Genomic DNA, 8077 nt, shown 5'->3' with positions numbered 1-8077 from the left:
CCATAGGTTTTGGGTCATTGTGTTTTCATTGTCATTGTTTCTACGTATTTTTTGATTTCCTCTTTGATTTCTTCAGTGATCTTTTGGTAATTAAGTAAGTGTGTTGTTTATTCTCCATGTGTTTGTATTTCTTACAGATTTTTTCCTGTAATTGATATCTAGTCTCATAGCATTGTGGTCGGAAAAGATACTTGTTATGATTTCAATTTTCTTAAATTTACCAAGGCTTGATTTGTGACCCAAGATATGATCTATCCTGGAGAATGTTCCATGCGCACTTGAGAAGAAAGTATATTCTGTTGTTTTTGGATGGAATGTCCTATAAATATCAATTAAGTCTATTTTGTTTAATGTATCATTTAAAGCTTGTGGTTCCTTATTTTCATTTTATATGATCTGTACATTGGTGAAAGTGGGGTGTTAAAGTCCCCTGCTATGATTGTGTTACTGTTGATTTCCCCTTTTATGGCTGTTAGTATTTGCCTTATGTATTGAGGTGCTCCTATGTTGGGTGCATATATATTTACAGTTGTTATATCTTCTTCTTGGATTGATCCCTTGATCATTATGTAGTGTCCTTCTTTGTCTTTTGTAATAGTGTTTGTTTTAAAGTCTATTTTGTCTGATATGAGAATTGCTACTCTAGCTTTCTTTTGATTTCCATTTGCATGGAATATCACTTTCCATCCCCTCACTTTCAGTCTGTATGTGTCCCTAGGTCTGAAGTGGGTCTCTTGTAGACAGCATATATACGGGTCTTGTTTTTGTATCCATTCAGCCAGTCTATGTCTTTTGGTTGGAGCATTTAATCCATTTACATTTATGGTAATTATCGATATGTATGTTCCTATTACCGTTTTCTTAATTGTTTTGGGTTTGTTATTGTAGGTCTTTTCCTTCTCCTGTGTTTCCTGCCTAGAGAAGTTCCTTTAGCATTTGTTGTAAAGCTGGTTTGGTGGTGCTGAATTCTCTTAGCTTTTGCTTGTCTGTAAAGGTTTTAATTTCTCTATCAAATCTGAATGAGATCCTTGCTGGGTAGAGTAATCTTGGCTGTAGGTTTTTCTTTTTCATCACTTTCAATATGTCCTGCCACTCCCTTCTGGCTTGAAGAGTTTCTGCTGAAAGATCAGCTGTTAACCTTATGGGGATTCCCTTATGTGTTACTTGTTGTTTTTCCTTTGCTGCTTTTAATATTTTTTCTTTGTATTTAATTTTTGATAGTTTGATTAATATGTGTCTTGGTGTGTTTCTCCTCGGATTTATCCTGTATGGGACTCTCTGTGCTTCCTGGACTTGATTAAATGTTTCCTTTCCCATATTAGGGAAGTTTTCAACTGTAATCTCTTCAAATATTTTCTCAGTCCCTTTCTTTTTCTCTTCCTCTGGGACTCCTATAATTCGAACGTTGGTGCATTTAATGTCATCCCAGAGGTCTCTGAGATTGTCCTCAAGTCTTTCCATCCTTTTTTCTTTATTCTGCTCTGCAGTAGTTATTTCCACTATTTTATCTTCCAGGTCACTTATCCGTTCTTCTGCCTCAGTTATTGTGCTATTGATCCCTTCTAGAGAATTTTTTAATTTCATTTACTGTGTTGTTCATCTCTGTTTGTTTGCTGTTTAGTTCTTCTAGGTCCTTGTTAAACGTTTCTTATATTTTCTCCATTCTATTTCCAAGATTTTGGACCATCTTTACTATCATTATTTTGAATTCTTTTTCAGGTAGACTGCCTATTTCCTCTTCATTTGTTAGGTCTGGTGGGGTTTTCCCTTACTCCTTCATCTGCTGTGTGTTTCTGTGCCTTCTCATTTTGCTTAACTTACTGTGTTTGGGGTCTCCTTTTCACAGGCTGCTTGTTCATAGTTCCCATTGTTTTTGTTGTCTGTCTCCAATGGCTAAGTTTGGTTCAGTGGGTTGTGTAGGCTTCCTGGTGGAGGGGACTGTTGCCTGTGTTCTGGTGGATGAGGCTGGATCTTATCTTTCTGGTGGGCAGGACCGTGTCCAGTGGTGTGTTTTGGGGTGTCTTTGACCTTATTATGATTTTAGGCAGACTCTCTGCTAATGGGTGGGGTTGTGTTCCTGTCTTTCTAGTTATTTGGCATAGGGTGCCCAGCATTGTAGCTTGCTGGTCGTTAAGTGGAGCTGGGTCTTGATGTTGAGATGGAGATCTCTGGGCAATTTTGGCCATTTGATATTACGTGGAGCTGGGAGGTCTCTTGTGGACCAGTGTCTTTGAACTTGGCTCTCCCACCTCAGTGGCACAGCCCTGATGCCTGGCTGAAGCACCAAGAGCCTGTCCCCTACACGGCTCAGAATAAAAGGGAGAAAAAGAAAGAAGAAAGATGAAGATAAAATAAAGTAAAATAAAGTTATTAAAATAAAAAATAATTATTAAGAAAAAAATTTAATTAAAAAAAAAGGACAGACAGAACCCTAGGACAAATGGTAAAAGCAAAGCTGTACAAACAAAATCACACACAGAAGCATACACATACACACTCTCAAAAAGAGAAAAAGGAAAAAAATATATATATATCATTGCTCCCAAAGTCCACCTCCTCAATTTGGGATGATTCATTGTCTATTCATGTATTCCACAGATGCAGGGTACATCAAGTTGATTGTGAAGATTTAATCTGCTGCTCCTGAGGCTGCTGGGAGAGATTTCCCTTTCTCTTCTTTGTTCTCACATCTCCCGGGGTTCAGCTTTGGATTTGTACCTGCCTCTGTGTGTAGGTCGCCTGAGGGCATCTGTTCTTTGCTCAGACAGGACAGGGTTAAAGGAGTAGGTGATTCGGGGGCTCTGGCTCACTCAGGCCGGGGGGAGGGTGGGGTACGGATGCTGGACGAGCCTGCGGTGGCAGAGGCCGATGAGATGTTGCACCAGCCTGAGGTGCGCCGTGTGTTCTCCCGGGGAAGTTGTCACTGGATCACAGGGCCCTGGCAGTGGTGGGCTTCACAGGCTCCCGGGAGGGGAGGTGTGGATAGTGACCTGTGCTTGCACACAGGCTTGTTGGTGACAGCAGCAGCAGCCCTAGGGTCCCATGCCCATCTCTGGTGTTCGCGCTGATAGCCACGGCTCGTGCCCGTCTCTGGAGTGCCTTTTTTTTTTTTTTTCCACGTCGTTATTGGAGTATAATTGCTTTACAATGTTGTGTTAGTTTCTGCTTTATAACAAAGTGAATCAGTTATACTGGAGCTCTTTTAAGCGGCGCTCTTAATCCGCTCTTCTCTCATACCAGGAAACAAAGAGGCAAGAAAAAGTCTCTTGTCTCTTAGGGAGCTCCAGACTTTTTCCTGGATTCCCTCCTGGCTAGCTGTGGTGCACTAGTCCCTTCAGGCTGTGTTCACGCCGCCAACCCCAGTTCTCTCCCTGGGATCTAAGCTCCGAAGCCCAAGCCTCAGCTCCCAGCCCCAGGCTGCCCCGGCGGGTGAGCAGACAAGCCTCTCGGGCTGGTGAGTGCTGGTCAGCACAGATCCTCTGTGCGGGGATCTCTCCGCTTTGCCCTCTGCACCCCTGTTGCTGCGCCCTCCTCTGCGGCTCCAAAGCTCCCCCCTCTGCCACCAGCAGTCCCCGCCCGGGAAGGGGCTTCTAGTGTGTGGAAACCTTTCCTCCTTCACAGCTCCCACCCACTGGTGCAGGTCCCGTCCCTATTCTTTTGTCTCTGTTTATTCTTTTTTCTTTTGCCCTACCCAGGTACGTGGTGAGTTTCTTGCCTTTCGGCAGGTCTGAGGTCTTCTGCCAGCATTCAGTAGGTGTTCTGTAGTAGTTGTTCCACATGTAGATGTATTTCTGATGTATTTGTGGGGAGGAAGGTGATCTCTGCGTCTTACTCTTCCGCCATCTTGAAGCTCCTCTGATAATATGGTTTTTGACTTTTCTTTGGTTAATGTGGTGTATCACATTGATATGCATATGTTGAACCATCCTTGAGACTCTGGAATGAGTAATTTGATCATGGTGTATGATCCTTTTTATGTATTGGATTTGGTTTGCTAATATTTTTTTGAAGATTTTTGCATCAATGATCATCAAAGATATTGGCCTGTAATTTTCTCTTTTTGTAGTGTCTTTGGCTGGTTTTGGTATCAGAGTGATGGTGGCTTCATAGAATGAATTTTGGGAGTGTTCCCTCTTCCGTCTTTTGGAATAGTTTGAGAAGGATTGGAATAATTTCTTTTGTTTTGTAGAATTCCCCAGTGAAACTGTCTTGTCCTGGACTTTTGTTTGCAGTTAGTTTTTTTTTTATTATTATTATAGATTCTATTTCACTTCTAGTGATCAGTCTGTTCAAATTATCTGTTTCTTCTTCACTCAGTTTTGGCAGGTTGTTTGTAGAAACTTGTCCATTTCTCCTAGTCTGTCCAATTTGGCATATAACTGTTCATAGTATTCTCATGATTTTTTGTATTTCTGTGGTATCAGTCATTGTTTCTCCTCTTTCATTTCTTATTTTGTTTATTTGGGTCCTCTTTTCTTCTTGATGATCCTTGCTAGAGTTTTGTCAATTTTATTTATCTTTCAAAAAAAAAAGCTTAGTTTTTCTTCTTTTTTTTTTTAAATTCTCTATTTTATTTCCTCTCCGATCTTCATTTCCTTCCTTCTGTTGACTTTGGGTTTTGTTTGTTCTTCTTTTCCTAATCTTCTAGGTGGTAGTTTAGGTTGTTTGAGATTTTTCTTGTTTCTTGAGAAAAGCTTCTATTGCTATGAATTTCCTGTTTAGAACTGTTTTTACTTCATCCCATAGGTTTTGTGAGGTTGTGTTTTCATCGTCATTTGTCTTGGTATTTTCTGATTTCCTCCTTGATTTCATCGTTGACTCACTGGTTTTTTTTTTTTTTTTTTTTTTAGTAGCATGTTATTTAGTCTCTGTGTGTTCTTTTTTTTACCCCCATGTTTCTTTCTGTGGCTGATTTCTACTTTCATAGCACTGTGGTCAGAAAAAATGCTTGAAGTAATTTCTACCCTCTTAAATTTGTTGAGGCATGTTTTGTGACCTAGTATGTGGTCTATCCTAGAGATTGTTCCATGCGCACTTGAAAAGAATGTGTGTTCTGTCTTTTGTTTTTGGATGTAGTGTCCTGTAGATATCAGTTAAGTGCAACTGGTCTAATGTGTCATTTAGGACCTTTCTTGCCTTATTGATTTTTCTGTCTGGAAGATCTGTCCATTGATGTTAGTGGGGTGTTAGTCTCCCGCTACGTATTCCTGTCAGTTTCTCCCTTTGTGTCTGTTAGTATTTGTTTTATACATTTAGGTGCTCCTATATTGCATATATGTTGAGTGTAATATCCTCTTGTGTTGATCCCTTTATCATTATATAGTGTCCTTCTTTGTCCTTATGGACTTTGTTTTAAAGTCTATTTTGCCTGATATGGGTATTGCTACCCTTGCTTTCTTGTCATTTCCATTTGTGTGAAATATCTTTTTCCATCCCCTCAATTTCAATCCATGTGTTTTGTGCCCTGAAGTGAGTCTCTTGTAGGCAGTGTACTGAAAGGTCTTTTTTTTTTTTTTAAGATGTTGGGGGTAGGAGTTTATTAATTAATTTATTTTTGCTGTGTTGGATCTTCGTTTCTGTGCGAGGGCTTTCTCTAGTTGTGGCAAGTGGGGGCCACTCTTCATCGTGGTGCATGGGCCTCTCACTATCATGGCCTCTCTTTTTTGTGGAGCACAGGCTCCAGACACGCAGGCTCAGTAGTTGTGGTGCACGAGCCTAGCTGCTCTGTGGCATGTGGGATCTTCCCAGGCCAGGGCTCGAACCCGTGTCCCCTGCATTAGCAGGCAGATTCTCAACCACTGTGCCACCAGGGAAGCCTTGAAGGTCTTTTTTTAATCTAATCAGCCGCTCTTTTGATTGGAACATTAATTCCTTGACATTTAAAGTAATTATTGATAGGTATGTACTTACTGCCATTTTAGATCTGGTTTTCCAGTTGAGTTTTGTAGTTCTTTGTTCATTTCTTTGTTTTTTCCTTCTGTGGTTTGATGGTTTTCTTTTCTATTATGCTTGAGTTCCTTTCTTTTTAGTTTTTGTGAATCTATTGTATGTTTTTGATTTGTGGTTACCCTGGTTTTACCTACTTGCTTTAGACTGATAGTCATATAAGTTCAAACACATTCTAGAAAAGATCTTTCTTTTCTACTCCCCTCCCCCACATTTTGTGATTTGGATGTAAAATAGGACATCTTCACGTTTATCCTTTTGCTGTTAATTGTAGTTATCACTTTTACAAAATTTGATTGTTTTGTAGTCTGTATATTGGTTTACTTAAGTGACCTTTGATCCTTTGATATATTTACCTTTCCTATTGTGATTTTTCCTTTCCTATAGATTCTTACTTTTGTATTTAGAGAAGACCTTTCAAGATTTCTTTCAGGGTAGATTTGGTATTGCTGTATTCTTAGTTTTTGCTTGTCTGAGAAATTCTTTTTCTCATTCTGCTCTAAATGAAAATCTTGCTGGGTAGAGTATACTAGGTTGCAGGTTTTTCCCTTTCAGGACTTTGAATCTATCATGCCACTCCCTTCTGCCCTACAAAGTTTCTGCAAGGAAATAAGCTGATAGCCTTATGGGGGTGCTCTTGTAACTGACTTTGTTTTTCTCTTGCTGCCTTTAGAATCCTCTTTTATCTTTAACTTTTGCCATTGTAATTATGGTATGTCTTGGTGTAGGTCTGCTTGGGTTCATCTTGTTTGGGACCCTCTGTGCTTCCTGCACCTGGATATCTGTTTCCTTATTTATGGCTGAAAACTTCCCAAACCTAATTTCTTCAAATACATTTTTGATCCCCTCCTCTCTAACTTCTCCTTGTGGAACCCCTATTATGTGTAGGTTGGCACGCTTTATATTATCCCATAGATCTTGTCTGTTGCTTTCATTTTTTTTCCCATTGGTCTTTCTGTCTGCTGTTCTGATGGGGTGATTTCCATTATTTTATCTTCCAGATCACTTATTCATCCTGTGTTATTTAGTCTGCCATTCATTGCTTCTAGACTGGTTTTTATCCTGGTGATTGAATTGTCTAATTTTGATTGGCTCCTCTTTAGAGTTTCTAGTTCCATGTTACAGTGATCTGCATTTCTATCGATACTCTTTCTTAATTCCTTCAGCATTTTTATTACCTCCTTTTTGAACTCAGGGTCTAGTAGACTGAAGTCTGTTTCATTAATTCTTTCAGGAGATTTCTCGTGTTCTTTTAATTGGGAGTAGTTCCTCTTTTTCATTTACTTAACTGTTTCTCCTAAAATCAGAGACAGAGAAAGTTATCTACTGTGGTCTGGAAGGGGTGTTTTTATGTGGGAACATCCCTGGGTAAGACTGTGAGTCCAATATTTTTGGTGCAAGGGCTGGTTTTGGTATGGAGGCCAGTCACGTATTTCCTTAAGGCCATTATTCCCTTGATAGTGGGTGTGATTGGTGTTGTGGTGTCCAGAGCCTTCACTTGGGCCTCCTCTTTGCTCTGAGGCTCCCTGTCAGGGATCGGGTTTGCTGCCTGGTTGTTGGGAGTAGAAGCCTTGAGGATCAGGTTTGATAAGGCTTCATCGCCCTGAAGTGTGTGCTGTGTCTCAAAGGAGATGATCGCTGAAGCAAGTGAGGCCCCTGTGGTCACAGCAAACCTATGTGCTGCCCATGCAGGTACGTTCAGTTCTGCCTGGAAGCAGCCCAAGGTCGCGTCGCTTTCTCCGTTACGTTCATCCCAGACCTAGTACTAGGCTGTAGTATGGGGTGGGCTGGTGCTGTTGCTGCAGGAATGGAGGTGTTTGTGCTGCTGCCTGGGACTTGGGCTGCCTCCATGACAGGCCTCTCCCAGGACCTGTCCGCCCTAGATCTGGCCCCAGGTTACAGTGTGGGGTGGGTGGAACTGGAGAGCTCCCACGGGGAAACAAACTGCTGTGTATTCCTCGCCAGGGACTGTCTGCACAGAGAGATGCGTCTCTGTGGCACCACTGTGTGTGTGTGCTGGCAGTGGGTTCCAATGCTGGACCTGTGCCCCGCTGTTCACGTGCTGACAATGAGCTCTGAGATTTGGCCTAGACCATACCCCAGGCCCTCCAGGCTGTCTCCATGCAGTTAG

This window comes from Orcinus orca, chromosome 7, assembly GCF_937001465.1.
Source record: "Orcinus orca chromosome 7, mOrcOrc1.1, whole genome shotgun sequence".
Classification (NCBI taxonomy): Eukaryota; Metazoa; Chordata; class Mammalia; order Artiodactyla; family Delphinidae; genus Orcinus; species Orcinus orca.
Note: the sequence above shows the minus strand (reverse complement) of the source record.